A 13381-nucleotide genomic window follows, 5' to 3' on the forward strand; every position below is an offset into this window, starting at 1 on the left:
TTTGAGCACTGAACTAACCCTAACCACATCACCTCATTGAGCCTCAATTTCTTCTTCTCTAAAGTGGAGATAATATTTGTATTTCAGAGTTGTAAATAGAACAGGACTTTGTGAAACAGAAAATATAACTTACTATACTGATGTCAAAAATAATACAGCATGGCATAGAGTGAGAATAAAAGAGAATTCTGTGGTTAAAAAATCCCAAAAGATTTTTTGAGGATTTCAAAAAGTGATTAAAAATACTTTCATAATTTCACATTCATCACTGGAATTCTCACCATTGTACTTTGTCCCCACCTATTACTGAAATTTACTTTTAATTGAAACTTTTTACTATCCATTCTATAGATGAGGAAACTGAGGTATAAGACAGTTAAATGATTTGCCTCAAGTCACACAGTTATAGTAAGCCTGGGAGTCTGTACAACTGGGCTCTAGACCAAATTCTGCAACCAAAGCTATATGACTCTGGATTGATCACTTCCCTTCTCTCAGCCTTCGTTTCCTTATCAATAAAATGTGAGAGTAAGACATGATCTTTAAATTCTATCTAAAAACTTAAACTGCAATTCCTATAATTTCATTAGGCAGAAAAGCAAAGAGGAAGAGATTTGAGTCTTTCTTGAACATTTTGACAACATGTTTCTTGATATCCTTTTCACTTGGACTTATTTCTTTTTAAAAATCATTCCTTGGTGGGTGGTGGCAAAGCAAAAGGCAAAAGAATGAAGAAACCCTTTCCAACTATTCCACCCAGTGGGTGATGATCACAGATAGGTCAAATTGACCTGAGCTCAGTCCACCCACAGGCAGGCAATAGTTTCAGTAGCCAAATGTTTTTTATTTGTGTTTTATTAATTGTACATACTAATATCCCATGCTCCTTTAATTGGACCAGTTGGGTAAGATTTTCAAAGACTATTTCAAATGATTATGATAGATACAGTCAGTGGGGACCCCATATTCGCCAGCCTACTAGACTTCCTCAGTCTTCCAATACAGGTGTTTTTTTTTTTAAGATTTTGCTCCCAAGTTCTCAGCAGGTTTCAGACTTCATAACTCTTACATAGAACTGTTTATAAGATACTCAATTGTCCTGCTGAATTATGAATTGATGGGAAAGGAAGGAGACATTTGTGTTCACCCAAGTCATAGAAAACTGATTATATTTTAAGTATCTGACTTTAAATTTGGATTACATAAGAAGGTTGGTTCACACCTCTCAGCTCTTCCATAAAACATTACTAAATATATATTCCTTCTGAATTGGAACTACAAGATTCTGTTTTTTCAAAAACTGGGGAATCTTTAATATCCATGTAACCAATGTGAATTCATCTATAGTATTGAAAAGGGTCACAATCTAAGTTTAATCTAGTATAGACTGAGAATTATTATAGTATTTTATTTTATTTTAGAGGACAGAAAGACATAGGTTCAAGTGTGACCTCTGACACTCTAGCTCTGCTACTAAAGAACAACCACTTAACCTCTAGACTTTATTCCATTACTTGGGAAATGGGGGTAGTAGTGCCATTAGTGTTGACTATCTGACCTCACACGGTTTTGAAGAAGCTCAAAAGAAAGGACAGTTAGCAAACATTTTGCAATGGTAGAGCCCCACGTGAATGTTAGTTATTATTATAATATATAAACACATTTCTGAACAGCAGAGCTATAAACGTGTAGTTATCCCTGGCCCAGAGATTTGTTGGGAGCCACACAGATGCTAGTGCAACTGTGCTAATAGAATGCTTGCTATCTCAAAGTCTGTTGCATAAACTTAGCATTCAAATACCCCTTTCTTCCTTGCTATAGGGGTAGCATTTAGTCGACAACTTCAAGTGAAATATTTAGCTTGGTCTGTACTTCAATGCAGTGCTTACTTTATTCACCAGGGGTCATCAAAGGTCTGAATTTTCTTTGTCTACTCTTTGACTCTTGCACAAACTATACACACCACAGATCAACAGTTTTCTTTAGAATCTGGCATTTGGAAATGTGGGCTGTTGTTCCATCCTCTCTCCCCCAGCCCTACTCCCACTACCTGGCATGAGAAATACATATTGCTCTTTCCAGATTGGTATCATGGATTTATTTCAACAAGCATTTCTTGTCAAGGTTTTAGGATGGAAATGCCTTTTCTAATTGAATTTCCTTTCATTATAGAGGGAATCTTACTGAAAAAGAAAAAGGGGAAGGTTATAGGCCTTAGTATTTAATTAGTTTTGCATAAATTTCTCAAATATTTTTATATTTATAACTCCCAGCCCTTGATGAGCAGCACTGTGTTTCTGTGGATATTAATAATAACTGACATTTATATACACCTTTAAAGATTTTCAGATCACTTGCTATGTATATCATCTTTATTTTAATAGGTGAGATGGTAGGTTTAGGGTCAGAGGTTTTAGTTCAATTCAATAAAAGTATTCTTTAAATCATACTAGAATGTAAATTCTATGGGGTCAGAGGTTGACTTGCTTTTGTTTTTCTATCCCCACTACCCAAGGATAAGACACATGTTAAGGGCTCAATAAGTGCTATTCATTCTCCAACTTAATTTATTAACTGTGTAAACTGGGTAAATTAATTTACCTTCTGTGGACCTTGATTTCCTCAAATGCAAAATGAGAGGATTAGATTGGATGATATTTAATCTCCTTTCAATCAGTAAAGCCTGTGAAAGGATTTAGTATGTATTATATATAATATATGCATAATAATTAATTAATTTATTGTATATTATAAAATGCATTTATTATGAGCAATGACCACTCATTCAATTCTAACTCCCTAACCCTTTTTATTCTCCACTGGATTAAGACATACAGAGTGACTTGCCTAAGGTCACACAGATAGTAATTGTCTCAGACTGGTTTTGAACATTAGGTCTCTCTGATCCCACGTCACATCACTGAGCTACTTAATGCCTTCCTCTCTTATCTAGTAGAAAGAATTATAATTTGAGAATGTAATGGGATTCTTTGAGAAATGGAAGTATCCCCAATTTTTTTTCCTTTTAGAATGTCTTGAGTTTGGAAATACAGATGTAAAGGCCAAAGAGCAAAGAGCAAAGAGCAAAAAGGGACTATGGAAGAAGTACCTAATGCAATACCTTAATTTTATAGAAGAGGAAATAGAGATCCAGAGAGGAGAAGTGATCACAAAGTCAGAGGTAGAGTTGGCACTAGAGCCAAGTTCTTCTGACCCTTCAACCTCAAATGTTTTCTCTCCATTTTGGCAATTTTTTCACTAATGTCTTTGACTACAAGATTGAAATGACAGTGAAGTACATGAGGTTAAGGGTGGCATATTATTTTGTTTTATCTGCTTAGAATAGGACAAGACCCTGAGCAATAAGAGGACTTGATTGGTAATTGCTCATTAACAACCCCAAAAGGTCTATAAACCTTTTTAATATAGCAGACCAAATATTTTGGGGGAAGGATAAGAGGGAAAGATGGTTTAGGCTATGATTTCAACAATCTGGGAATAGTAAATTCTAAGTGTGGCTGCTCATTTCAATAGTAGTTTATTCATCTATAATGGTTTCTTATCTATAACTAAATAGTCTTATGTATCCCTCAGGTCCTAAGATGTTAAGTGACTTGTCTATGGCCCCTGCATCAGAGACAAAACTTTAACCTAGTTCTTCATGAATCCAATCTCTTCATTATCCCATTCTACCACTCATGACAGTGCATACCAAACTAGCCTAAATATTTTGATGAAATGTTGAAGCCGACAGAATCAGTTTCCATGTTAAGAAAACAATGCCTTTGTCTACAAACACAAGCATACTCCCTACCATAATTTTGGTTTCCTGACATACCAGTTATAGATCAGAGCCAAAAAGTCTTTGATTTTTTTCTCTTGATACAAAAGCTTTCTTTGCAAACCTGAACTCAAAATCCTTCCAGAGCCCAAAGTCTTCAATGTTGTTATTTAAAAGATTATTTCAATCCTCTATGCATCTAGCTGGTCACTTGATTTATTTAGAAGCATGTATATTCTTTTGGCAGTCTTTCTCATTCTCAAAAGCAGGCAAAGGAGCTGTTTCAAAGTGACATGTCAACTGCTCTAGGGAATGCAGTGGCTGAAGGGTAAGACTGGAGATCAGAGCTTACTTAATCCATGGGCCAAGAGGAGGCAGGTGTCTTGTGGAAGAGATAAAACCCTGCCAGAAGCTGGTGAGGGCATTAAGACATTCGTGAATTCATTTGATTCCCAAATCCCAGTGTTGCCTTATTTGGTTTCATAACAAAAGTTAGCAATAGGTTTCCCTCTAATCTCCCTTACCCATATGTCTAATTGTGCCTCCAGTTCTGGTAGGTTTGTCCCCTTCACAGTGAAATAAAATCTGTTTTTTCAGCAGGTTACTACTCAATCAATCAACAAGTATTTTGAAACCTTCTCCATCTATTCCTTTTCCTCCTTGGGGAAAATTTCCATGGCCCCTTTTTGCCTGTGACTAATTTTTCCTCTTAAAAATCTCTGCTGAAAGATTAGGGAAATTTAGATGATTCCATTTAGCCCAAAGGAGAAAAAACTGAAGAGGTAGCTAATCATAGTCTTCAGGTATATTAGGAATGGGGAAAATAGTGGTTCACTTTTTTTACCTTATTCCCTTGAGAGCAAAGAAAAATGAAATAAACCATGTTAAAAAGGACACTGAAAACTATCATGTATCCAGAAGAAAATGATCAGTTTGATGAAGAGTCTAGAAATCATATTGGATGTAGAAAGGTTAAAGAATTTGTATTGTCTAGATAAGTTCAGGGAGCAACTAGGCTGCAAAGTGGCTAGAGCGCCAGGTCTGAGTCAGGAAGATTCATCAAGGTGAGTTCAGATATGGCTCAGTCACTTACTATGTGATCCTGGGCAATTTATTTAACCCTGTTTATTTCACTTTCCTCATCTGTAAAATGAGCTGGAGAAGGAAATGGCAAAACATACAAAAAAATGAAACCCCAACACAAATGACCAAACAAGACCAGAGGAGAGAGAAATTTGGAGGGTTACAAAGACAATCTTCATATTTAAGGGGGCAATTTAGGGTTTGTATAAGAGATTTAATTTAATTTAAGAGTATATCACCAGTACCAAAGTTGAAGGAAGTTATAGGAAGATATTTAGTAATTGCAAGGAAAAACTAGAGCTGTCTAAAAATGGAAAGTGCTGCCTTATGATGTAGTAAACTTACCGTTAAGGCAATATCTGAACTGACTATGGATATTAATTGATATGTCTTTTCACATCACATTTTGGAGCCAATCTTGCACGTTTTAATTCTATATTGTTCTCTTTCATTTTTGTGGGCTTTTTAATTTGCAATATGTTTATCCTTTATAGCCTTTATTGCCTATGTTTATGTTTCTTTGTTTTAGTTACATATGTCATTATTTATAGTACACTAATATTTCATTACATTTATGTACCTTTATTTAGTCATCCTCTAATTAATGGATATCTTTTTTGTTTCCATTTATTTATTACCCCCAAAAGGATTATCACAAATATTTTGTGTATTTGTGTTAAATCCCTTCTTGGGATATATGCCTAGTAGTGGAATATCTGAGTCCAAGGATATAGGTATTTTAGTCACTTTTATTCCTATTCCAAATTACTTTCCTAGATAATTGAGTGGATTTGTAGATCCACCAAGGGAACAATGCATTATTTGCCCAGAACTGTGAAAATGTTGACTGTTTTTGATAACTATTTTGACATATTTTCAAATTTGCTGTGTGAAGTTCAACTGGGATCTTTAGATTTAAATTTTTTTTACTTAAGGTAATAGGGTTAAGTGACTTGATCAAGGTCACACAGCTAGGTAATTATTAAATGTCTGAGGTACATTTGAACTCAGGTCCTCCTTATTCCAGAGACAGTGCTCTATCCATTGTGTCACCTAGGTGTCCGGAGGCAGATCTTTTGATTTTGAACAATTCATTTTTTAAAAAAAATATACTTGGGAGCAGCTAGGTGGCGCAGTGGATAGAGCACTGGCCCTGGAGTCAGGAGTACCTGAGTTCAAATTTGGCCTCAGATACTTAATAATTACCTAGCTGTGTGGCCTTGGGCAAGCCACTTAACCCCATTTGCCTTGCAAAACCTAAATATATATATATATATATATATATATATATATATATATATATATATATATATATATATGGTTCTTTTACTTATTTCATTATGAATTATATTTTAAAATATTTATTCCATTCATTAAAAAAAATTAAGTTCCAAATCTCTTCTCCCTCCTACCCAACTCCCACCTCTTTGAGAAAGTAATATATTACCAACTACACAAGTCAAATAAAAATCATTTCAGAATAGTCATGATGCAAAACAAAATGCAAAATAGCAGGAAAAATTTTTTAAAAAGTATCTTCTCTGTACTCATAGTTCATAAGTTTTCTCTTTGGACGTAGATATAGACTATGTCATCTATATCATGACTTCCCTGTAATTGCTTTAGCTAATAGTCTTGATCAAAATAATCATGTCTTTCACAGTTGATCATTGTAATGATATTGCTGTACCTGTGCACAGTGTGCTCCTAGTTTTGCTTCACTGCACTTTGCAATAGGTCATATAAGATTTTTCAGGCTTTTCTGAAACTGAAAGGCTCATCATCTCCTATGGCATAATAATATTCTATCACAATCATTTATTGCATTTAGTCATTTCACATATCCTCAATTTCCAATCCTTTGCCACCCACAAAAAGTGCTGCTATAACTTTTGGTTTGCACATATAGATCTTTTTTCTGTTCTTTGATTTTTTTCAGATATAGATAGTACTGGTATTACTGGGTCAAAGTAATTCTTTGGGATAGGTTCCAATTTTTCTTCATAATGATTTGGTCAATTCACAGTTCCACCAAGAGTGCAATAGTGTCCCTATTTCTTCAGCAATTGCTATTTTTCTTTTCTGTCATATCAGTGAATCTAATAGGTAACCCAGAGTTGTTTCATTTGCATGTATCTAATTAAAAGTGATTTAGAGGGGTAGCTAGGTGGCACAGTGGATAGAGCATTGGCCCTGGAGTCGGGAAGTACCTGAGTTCAAATCTGGCCTCAGACACTTAATAATTACCTAGCTATGTGGCCTTGTGCAAGCCACTCAACCCCATTGTCTTGCAAAAACATGAAAAAAAGTGATTTAGAACATTTTTTCATGTCGCTATTGTTAGCTTTGATTACTTTTTATAACTGTGTGTTCGTATCTTTGGACCATTAATCTAGTTGGGTCATGATTCTTATTTTTTTTATAAATTTGACTCAATTCTCAATATACATGAGAAATTAAGATTTATCAGAGAAACTTACTATAAAAATTCCCTCATTTTCCTACTTTCTTTCTAATTTTGGCTACTTTAATTTTGTTTATGCTATTTTTTTTTCTAATACTGTGGAGTCATAGGATCACACAAGATTTAGCAACTAGCACCTTAAAAGAACAAAGTGCTTTAGAATATGATATTCCAAGAGAAAAGAAGTTAGGATTAGAAGCAAGAATGATCTGCCCCTCAAAACTTAGCATAATGCATCAGGGGGAGAAATGAACACAATAAGAGAGAGGACTTTGAAATATTCTTAAAGAAAATATCAGAAATAAATAGAAAATTAGCCTTTCATATACAAGACTCAAAAATTGTCAAAAGGTCAATATAGATAGAGAAATCATAAAGTTTCTTTAAGGTTAAGCTTTTTATCTTCCTATAAGGTAAAGTGTTACATATAACTCCTAAAAACTTTAACATTGCTAGAGGGTAGAAATATTCCACATTTTTGAGGGAGAAAGAAATTTTGGGAAAAAAAGGAGAGCAAAGAGAGAAAAACGTATGTGTGAAATTATTTCACATAAAAGAGACCAACAAAGAATAGCTTTTATAGTGGAGGAGAAAATGATTGAGGAGGAGGGCAGGAAATGCTTGAACCTCACTTTCATCTGAATTGTTTCAAAAATTGAAGAATTGGGTAATGATATCTGTCTTACTCAACAAGAAAGTAGGAGAGGAAGGCAATAAAAAAGGGGTGAAGCAATAAAAGAGAGGACAGATTAAGGGAGGTGGTGCCAGAACCCATAGTTTTTTTTTTTGTTTTTTTTTTAGGAAGAACAAGATAAAAAAAAGGAAAAAAGATAAAATTTTAGAAATGGAATGGAGAATGAAGGTAAATGCAGTTAGTCATCATAATTGATGAACTCATCTATTAACAGGAACAAATAGAATGAAACTTGAATCAAGCAATATCTTATTTACAAGAAAAAATTCCCTTTGGTTCTAAAATGCTCGGTCAATTGTCCTCGATAATTTCTTGAAAAATGATTTCCAGGCTTTTTCTTTGATTATAATTTTCAGATAGTCTAAGAATTCTTAAATGAGCTCTCCTCAATTTATTTTCCTGGTCAGATATTTTTTATGAGATTATTTCACATTTTCTATTTTTTATTCTTTTTGCCTTTGTTTTCATATTTCTTAGTGTCTCATAGAGTCATTAGCTTCCACTTGTTCATTTCTCAATTTCAAGACATTATTTTCTTCAATGAATTTTTGTATTTAATTTTCTATTTGGACAGTTTTGCTTTTTAAGAAGTTATTTTCACCAGTTTTGTTCCTCTTTTACTATTTGACCAATTATGTTTTATAAATTATTTTCTTAAGATTTTTTTGCACTTCTCTACTAAATTTGCTGGCTAATGTTTCAGAATTTCCTTGAATCACTCTCATTTCTTTACTCAATTTTCCTCTACCATTTTTACTTTATTTTGGAAATAATTTTTTAGTTCTTCCAGGAATTCTTGTTGGGTGTGTATCCAGTTTCTACTTATTTTTCTCTCTATTGAGGTTTTGCTAGTAACTGTTTTGACATTGTCTTCAGAGTTTGTGCTTCAATCTTCTCTGTCACAGCAGTAGATTTTTTATAGTCAGGTAATTTTGTCATTTGCTCATTTTTCCAGGCTATGTATTTAATTTGAGCTTCATTGCCAAAACTGAGCTCTATTCTGAGATGGGGAGCAAGACATCATTCCAAACTTCTGTTCCCCCCCCACACACACTATTATTTTCAGTTGGTCTGAGGGGTTTGGAAATTTTCAGTACTTTTAAGGTAGTATGTTCAGGGAGAGGTGTGGTCACTTCTTTCCTGGTCTTTTCCCAGGAAGAGCCCCTGCTCCCTTGAAACTGGGATTGATATTCCTCCTCATAGCCCTTCTCCTTTGTAGTCACGAATATTCTTGAAATGTGACTGAAAAAGGATATTCAAATTGGAGTTGCCTAAGATCATTCACTCTTATCCCTGATACTATCACAGGAATCCTATTTAATTGCTTTCTGACCAGATCTTCTTACCATCCCTAATTCCCTAAGCTAAGGCTATTGTCACCACCATCCAAGTCCTATCACTCATGTTGATTTTGCCTGAGTTTTCAGCCAGTCCCACTACCATATCACAGATTTCTCTTTCTGACCTCTTAAGTTGTCTTAAGTTGGAAGAATATCTCATCTGACTTTTTGTTGTTTCTGGCATTATAAATTTTGATTTGAGTTACTATTTCAAATTTGTTTTGTGGAGAATTTTGAACTTCCTCTACTTCATTATCTTGGTTCTCTCCTTGGAACTTTACAATTAATTTTCAGTTAGATGAATAACTTATTTTCATATAGTAGATAGAAGATTTTAGCTTCTGAGGATTTAACATATGTTACTACTATAGATATTAAGTAAAAACACAGTTTTTAGCAAGTTTAAGCATCCATGATCCATGACTGAAAGATCTTCTGAGTGGGTACCAAACTATGGCTTGTTACTTATCTATTGGAATAGATTTTGGTATTCCCTTTTGTTAGACTTGCAGAGTCTACTATTTAGGCCTTAGTTATACTCATAACTTTCCATCTAAATTTCTAAAACTTAAAAAGGAAATATTTTTTAAAAATCAGCAAAATTATAATATTTTAGGGAAAAACATCTTTACTTTAGGGGTGAAGTAGATGATCAGAAAAAAATTGTATTATGGAGATTTATAATTGGACTTAGAAGGTTTAAGATTATATAATTCAACCCACACTTGAAAAAGATATCTTCTCTCCAATATCTCAGAAGTGATTAACTAACCTCTGCTTATAAAACTTAACTAATAGGCAGCCCATCACCTTCTAAGGCTGATGATTCTATTTTTGGGCAGCTCTAATTATAAGGTGTTCTTTTGTCTTTTTTTGTCAAGGATAGTTCTGTTTCTCTCTAATATTCATCAATTATTTCTAGTTCTACTCTTGTCAGGGTCAAGTCTATCTAAAAAAGTCTGTTAAACCATCCATAATAGGATCCTTCAAACACTTAAAGTCAGCTGTAATATCTTGACTAATTTTCCTCTCTATGTGAAACATCCCAAGCTTCCCACATTTGTAATCATCATATATTTCAAACCATGTGAGGTTTTGGTAATAAAGTCATTCCTTCCTCTTCTACACATCACTTTTGTCAGTTACAAAAGTAAGTCATGACTTCTTGGTATGAGGAGTTTCATGTTAGTCCTTAGAAATATGTACAGTTGGTCATTGAATCTATGCTCAAAGAATCCTTTTGGATTGGTTGAACTTGTGCAGACTTTTGTACAGTTTTTGGTAATCTATTAACATGACCATTTGCAGGAGGACTTGGGTCAATGTCAATTGTACATTACTGATAAAATGCTAAACTAAGCTAAATTTCAAATGTACATAGTGCAAGGCACTTAATGTTATCTGGACCTGGCTGATGTATGATTATCCATAGCTAAAAGGAATTGGGGTTTTGGACAAAATAAGAGACAAAACTAGTATCAAGGTTAAGGGAAGAGGCATCTGTGAACACATTGGGACATGCATTCCTCCTTATTCATTTGTAGTTTTAGATTCAAGGCCAAATTTAAAAATGCATTGGCACATCTGAGATATGATAGATTTGCTGATAGGTAGAAGCTATTTGCCAGTATATTCGATGACTAGAAAAAATTGCTTGTTTATACTTATAAATAATGGGGATGGGGAATGTGCCCTTCTTCAGGATTTTAACAATACTTTTCTCATCATTTGTCTTTAAAATAAAAGATAGAGTGGATATATCTTATTTACTCAAGCATACTATACTCCCTTTTATAAAATGCACCTTAATTTAGGTGTAAAAATGACTTACATAAAGTTATTGAAAGGACCTTCTGCTCAAAGCTTTCAGGCATATTTTGGGCAAGTCTGGTGCATGGACGCATGCTTAGTCCATTCGATTTCATGAACTTGAAGCACCAATTATGTCCTCCTTTGAAACCAGTACCTTCTTCTTCATCAACAATTCTTCTTGCCTCCTGCTGAACACAGGAATTTGTGGACACAGGAATTCCAGTGGTTCAATCTATATCTTCAATTCCCTCCTTAAATCAGGACATTTTGCTGACTTGCCTCTCATGGCCTGCTTCTGCCAGTAGAGCTTCTTCTTCTTCCAGTATCCAGTTATGGATTTCTTTTTCAGTTGGAGGAGGACAAAATTGACCTTCAGCAGCATGATTCATTTACTTTTGCAAACTGGATCACTTTTAACTTGGATTTAGTATTGTACAAAAATTTTTTTCTAAGCAATTTCTGGTCAGAACATGGCAAAAGGTAACAATATACCTGGTAAGAAATATGAAACAGTAAGTGCAAAGGCAACAAGCATGAAAAAGTGGGAATATACCAGTTTTTACATCCTAAATTTTTCAGAAAAGGGTGAGATTTATATGTGGGCAAATACAGTAAATCTTATTCTAATTGAACCCTGATCTTTGTCATTTAATGAGAGGTTTCCCATAAGCAAATTCTATCTTATATGATTTTTTAAAATGAAAAATAATAAAAAATGAAAAACAAAGACACACCCAATATAAAATGCAAAGGGGCATAGAGTCATTTTCCTAATTGAATACAGCACAAATTAAATATTTCTCATACCTCTAACAAACAACTGTCCACATTGCTTAGTCAAATAGTCTCTAAAATCTGTTAGTTTAAAAGATTGCTAATTATCCCATCTTCTTCCCTGTGATTGGATATGACTATCAAGTATTTCTGAGATTGGTTGTAATATGAAATTCATCTTTACAGTTATAGCTTACTGTAGATTTTGGGGCAATGTTCCACAATTAAAAAATGCCCAAACATAAAGTATGTGCTTTATCATGATACTCTAGTATAAAAAAAATTTGCATCTCATTCCACATCTGATCTTTTATATTCCACATCTGATCAAATACTAAAAGTGTGAATTAGTCACAGTCTTACATAAATCTGAACATTATGTAATGAACTTAATAGTAGGTTAACAATGAACTCTCATGTAGTATAATAGAAAGCACTAGGCTGAGGAAGAAAAGTGAGGTTTTTTAGCTCTTCTTCTAACTTGGTGAGTCACTGGTAAAGTCACCTTGATGTCCTCTGAGGTCTCTTCCAGCCCAAACATCCTATTTTAAGATCCTATGTGTTCAGCTAAAAATGGTGAAAAAAAAATCTGATAATAAAAGTCCCTCTTACTACTACAGTCTGAAAGGAAGAGCACATGAGTTAGGTCATCAGGAAGGCCGAAACAGCTGCCAATCACCCTAGGGAGGACATTAGTAGATCAAGCAAGGGAATCCTTAGACCTTAGTCTGGGGGGTAGGGTTCCTAAAATACCCTTTATATTAGCCCATTCAGTTGAACTTGTTGACAAGGAAAGGAGGGCAAGAAAGTCTGCAAAACTTGAAGATACCTGAAAATTTGAAAGTATGATACAAAAGAATATTGATTACTTTCAGAGGAGCTGGGTCCAAATTATGTTTTTGACTTTTTTGCTAATTGGGTCAGACATTTAACTTCCTTGAATCTTGGTTTACTGGGTGGGGAAATGAAGGTGTTGGATTAGATTGGCCCCTGAGCACACTAGGTATAAGTTCTATAACCTCCTTGTAGTAAAGCAAAATAGCTTTGGAAATTCTAATCCTGTGATTTGGAGAACTTCACTGCGTGTTTGTTTTCCCCTGTTATGGAACATTCCTGGAGAATTCTTTTACGTTGGATGTAGAGTAAACCAATCAAGGCAGAGAATGCTGAGGGACTGAGAAATGATAGCTTTGTGCTGTACAATTATTAGCAGCTATATTCTTGATAGCACCTTCTGAGTCCTCCCTTGTTCTCTTAACATGAACTTTACAGTATCTTTTAACCAAAGATCTTAAATTATTTTTCAATCATTAAATTGGTTATTTAAAAACTTTCCCTAAGATAGTTTGACAAAGAATTTGTTCTTTGTCCCCATAGCTTCAGTCCTAGAAAGACTGATTAAAATTGCCAAATTAGCATCCTGTAGTTCTAAT

This window comes from Macrotis lagotis, chromosome 8, assembly GCF_037893015.1.
Source record: "Macrotis lagotis isolate mMagLag1 chromosome 8, bilby.v1.9.chrom.fasta, whole genome shotgun sequence".
Classification (NCBI taxonomy): Eukaryota; Metazoa; Chordata; class Mammalia; order Peramelemorphia; family Peramelidae; genus Macrotis; species Macrotis lagotis.